General features: G+C 28.9%; 1 long non-coding RNA gene across 1 annotated transcript in view; it reads right to left on the bottom strand.

Annotated features, from left to right (window-relative positions):
• Positions 1-5,145: 5,145 nt before the first annotated feature.
• Positions 5,146-5,434, bottom strand: part of LOC149802099 (uncharacterized) — a 35,453-nt gene continuing 35,164 nt past the window's right edge. The window contains exon 2 of the long non-coding RNA XR_016420784.1: positions 5,146-5,434. This exon is cut by the window's right edge and continues 571 nt beyond it. This is a non-coding gene — a long non-coding RNA (uncharacterized LOC149802099).

Below are 5,434 nucleotides of genomic sequence, written 5' to 3'. Positions count from 1 at the left end.
AATACAGCTCGAATTAAAGGATAACGGGTCAATTTAATAGTAACGCACATTAAAGCAGGGAAATTAAAAAGTAGAGAAAACAGTATAATTTGTTTTAACGTCAGTGTAACGGTACTTGGCTTCGTGTTCATGTTTTTGCTTTATCTCTAAAGCGTGATATTACTGCCTGTAAAGCAGTTTTTAATATGGCCGATTGAATTTTTGAATAGCTGTAGCTTTCAAATTACTAGCCATCGTACACTGAATGATATCAGTAGGATACAAGAAAATACTAGTTTTAAATGTATGTGTTCTAATCTTATAACTCACAGGAGATGCAGTATTATGATGCACAATTGGACTTCGTGTTCGAATCTTGCTGATGAACGTATAAGTTAGTACGAGTCTATAGCAGTACCATTTACAACATCTGAATTGGAATTGAAAAAGACCTCTTTGAGTCACCATCCCCTTGCTGTCTCACGATTTTTAAACAGATCTGATGACTGTTGCAAGTAGGTTATGATCGCATAGGCATATTTCTTTACAAGTTAAGTAAATAGAGCATGTACGGTATTAAAATCTGTCGCCTGCTGACGTAACCTTTAATATATGTGGAACGTCAGTCACTGCATATAGAATGTGCAAATGATGAGTATGATACGCAGGCTGCTGAATAGAGAACCCAAACATACCTGATGCTCAGTAGAGAACCCAGACATACCTGATGCTTAATAGAGAACCCAAACATACCTGATGTTTAATAGAGAACCCAAACATACCTGATGCTTAATAGAGAACCCAGACATATCTGATGCTTAATATAGAACCCAGACATATATGATGCTTAATATAGAACCCAGACATACCTGATGCTTAATAGAGACCCCAAATAATACACGATGCTTAATAGAGACCCCAAATAATACACGATGCTTAATAGAGACCCCAAATAATACAGGATGCTTAATAGAGACCCCAAATAATACAGGATGCTTAATAGAGACCCCAAATAATACAGGATGCTTAATAGAGAACCCAGACATACCTGATGCTTAATAGAGACCCCAAATAATACATGATGCTTAATAGAGACCCCAAATAATACATGATGTTTAATAGAGACCCCAAATAATACATGATGCTTAATAGAGACCCCAAATAATACATGATGCACTGTACTTTCCTAATCTTAAAGAGAATTTGATTAGCGATGAAATCTGCTTGACAGGATTATTGATTCTCACGCTGAAAAGCTTAGAATTTTCAGAAATGTAACGAACAAACGAAACTGGCAAGAGAGAAACATTTGGGTGCTGTTAATGAGATGTTAATGAGATGATGATGATGATGATGATGATGACAATAATAGTGATAATTATGGCAGTGATTGGTGTAAATATCTCTCTGTCTGTCTGTCTGTCTGTCTGTCTGTCTGTCTGTCTGTCTCTCTCTCTCTCTCTCTCTCTCTCTATATATATATATATATATATATATATATATATATATATATATATATATATATATATATATATATATATATATATCTATATATCTATATCTATATATATATATATATATATCTATATATATATATATATATATATATATATATATATATATATATATATATATATATATATATATATATATATATATATATATATATATATATATATATATATATATATATGTAGCTAACAGCAAACAGCAAGTACACCATTATTCTATATATATATCTATATCTATCTATATCTCTATATATATATATCTATATCTATCTATCTATCTATCTATCTATCTATCTATCTATCTATATATATATATATATATATATATATATATATATATATATATATATATATATATATATATATATATATATATATATATATATAGCTAAGAGCGAACAGCAAGTGCACCATTACTCTCTCTCTCTCTCTCTCTCTCTCTATATATATATATATATATATATATATATATATATATATATATATATATATATATATATATATATATATCTATATATATATCTATATATATATATATATATATATATATATATATATATATATATATATATATATATATATATATATATATATATATATCTATATATATATATATATATCTATCTATCTATCTATCTATCTATCTATATATATATATATATATATATATATATATATATATATATATATATATATATATATATATATATATATATATATATATATATATATATATATATATATATATATATATATATATATATATATATATATATATCAGTTCTGTAAATGCAATTGTTTGTTTATGTGTGTGCATTTATGCATATATTGCAATGTTAAAAGTAAGGAAATTTAATTTTGAATAAAAGTAGTCTAACGAATGCGTGGATTGAAACTAACAATTATAAATATCTTTTACAGGACTAAACAGTTAAGTCCCTTTATGTCTTATTTAGAAACAAAAACGGAAACAATGATCTAGAATCGTTTGTATGCCAAAACACTAAAATATGATTTTTTGAAATTTGTTACACTGATATTGTCATAGTTTTTTTTTTTAAACTGAAAGAAAATATTTACCCATGTACAATGTAAGAATGAAATCCATGATAATGTCTTACAAGTTTCTTTTTTTACTTCTTGAAAACATTTATCCATGCTCGTGTGTGCAGCCAAGGCGATGGGTGTCGCTTGCTCGCGGACCTGGATTGGAATCTCCGTAGAGTACGAATTAAAAATTCTTTAACCTGTATGATAGTATTATTTGTATTAAATATCAATTCTGCCTACTATTTTCAATCATTCTTCTATAGAATTATATATATATATATATATATATATATATATATATATATATATATATATATATATATATATATATATATATATATATATATATATATATATATATATATATATATATATATATATATATATATATATATATATATATATATATATATATATATATATATATATATATATATATATATATATATATATATATATTTATATATGCATACATGCACACACAATTTAGCTATTTCATTGGACATATTTATTATTTCTTAATCAAGTGATGAGTTGGTTGGATTGTTGACACTTTTATGGTTAAGAAAGACGGAGCAGTACAGTGTTTGTTGAATCTTTTCTTTTGTCTATTCTGTCAACAGAACAGGTAAAAGGTAAAATATGAACACGATTTATGTTTGAATATTCATATATAATTTTCATTTAACAGTATGCACACGTTTTCCAACATGATGCTTGTTACATTCAATGTACCTTAGCAAATATATATTTGTCACCACAGACAAGGATAAAATAAATGTCGGACTTAGACTGATCAGTGTCGTCAGCATGCTAATTTTGTTTGCATGCATTTGCATGAGGTCAAGCATATTCTTTGATAGGATAGAATGAGATCAACGTAATTAAGCAAAGACAGATGAGGGTCTTACTATCTGATTTGAACGATGTTCTCTTTTGTGTCAGTGTTCAGGTTTCTTGTATTTTTTCTTTCTTAATATCTTAAAACAGTAATCCTACTAAACATAGGGTTGCCAGTACGGGATTGGAGAACACGGTCTTAGAACGTTTTCCGGCTGTTTTGCTTGTTTGTTTATTTGTTTCATTTCCTGCTGATGTTGAACTTTTATTCCAAGCGATAATGCCTTATTATTTCAGAATAAATTTTAGACTGTGTTATTAAAGCATACCTTTGGGGAATATTCGGATGCAAATAAGTTGCGGTTGATTCCAACATAATTTGATATATTGATGTTGGTAACTAATTTTTTGATGTCAATGTTGAAATTTTCCACAAAATTATAAAATTAAATATCTCTCCACCATCACGAGACAGTTCGAATATCAACAAGAATCACCCACATAACTATGCGATTAGCACTAAAAACACGACGGGAAAAATCAATGGTTAGAATATTAAAGAACAGGAAACATTTAAACGAAGCAACAAAACGGCCCACTCTTCGCGAACCCCGTTGCAGTTGCAGCTGCTCTCAACCGAACAGAGCAACATGAGGTTTCTCGGGTTAGTGACATTTGCAGTACTTTGCCTTGGTACTGGGAACACTAGAAATGATTTACTGTTGATCTGGCAACGCGCCATTTGCCCCGGTTACGTGAACGCTGAATGAGCTCCAAAAGAAAGGATATATTTAAGGGTCCTTCACGTAATAAAGAGACGGAATATTTCTACTAGTATTTGTCTATCCTGCTCGCAAAACTCAGCAGTTTATATTTTGATAGGTTTAGTTTAAATACTTTTGCACAGGTGATGGAGAAATTAGCCAAGGAAATAAGACATGTCTAATTAACAAGTTTTTTACGACTTTCATCTCCTTGACGAGGCTAAACTTTATAACGATTTTGAACAGTTAACAAATATCAACCTCTTACACTTCTACCAATAATTGCAGCGAAGAAAAACCTCACTGAAATGGCGTATTGTTATTTCGGACGTAATCTCATGGGCGGCGCATATCGTAGAAGATAGGTAAATGGCTACACCTATCTAATAATGATTGACATCTGTGTGGGCTGTGCCTTTTCAGTTACCCACTCCGTTCTCCTAACTTACTTTTCATTAACGTCTGTCTGCTCGGTACGACTTTTTTTATATAAAAAACCTTTTATTTCTCACACGTTCAGATTCACAAAAGATTTTGATATAATCTCCGGCACTGGAATCTATGATATTAATGAACGCTATGCGGAGAGCAATTTATGCAAATTGTACTATCAAATATGGCCTTATTTACTCGAAATTTAATGATACTTAATAATAATTAAAAAAAATATTTTTCTTCCAAATTTCAAACTTTTGTATGTATTAGTCTGGGTGACGCATATAATCGACTATAATCTTTGATTCAGCTTTTATACCAAAATATTCACAACAATAAAATCTCAATAATTTTTGTGATTTATTATTTTTTTAAATTTTACTTTGGTTGTACTTAAACTATGCAATTAAGAAGGATCAGTTAAATAAACAATTTACTGGAAGTTCTTTAATTTATTATATAGTGTCAAGATAATGCATTTAGTTTTGTTTCTTCTTTTTATTATATATAAAAAGAAAATCAACCAGTTAAAAAGAATTGTATACAAAAAAAAAATCAACGTCGCATTCGTTGTACAGATTTTATGTGATATATTGCAGTTCTCAGATGATATGTGTAAAACAAAACTTTGGAACATCAGTTTGGTTTAGGAAAATTACATATGATTTAGTACGAACAGTATTAACATTGATGTTAGAGAAACAAAAAACATATTACGTGGAGTGTTTTTGGGGCAGATATTCGGATATATTTCGCGGTGAATTGGAAACGTTGTATTGGCTCGATTGGAGAACACAATACTGTGTTTACTCTTCACGAGTGAAATATTTCCGTATACTTACTACGAAACGTGCC

The sequence above is a fragment of the Sinohyriopsis cumingii genome, chromosome 4 (genome assembly GCF_028554795.1).
Source record: "Sinohyriopsis cumingii isolate HCF-2022 chromosome 4, ASM2855479v2, whole genome shotgun sequence".
Lineage (NCBI taxonomy): Eukaryota > Metazoa > Mollusca > Bivalvia > Unionida > Unionidae > Sinohyriopsis > Sinohyriopsis cumingii.
Note: the sequence above shows the minus strand (reverse complement) of the source record. Positions and strands in the feature narration are given on the sequence as shown.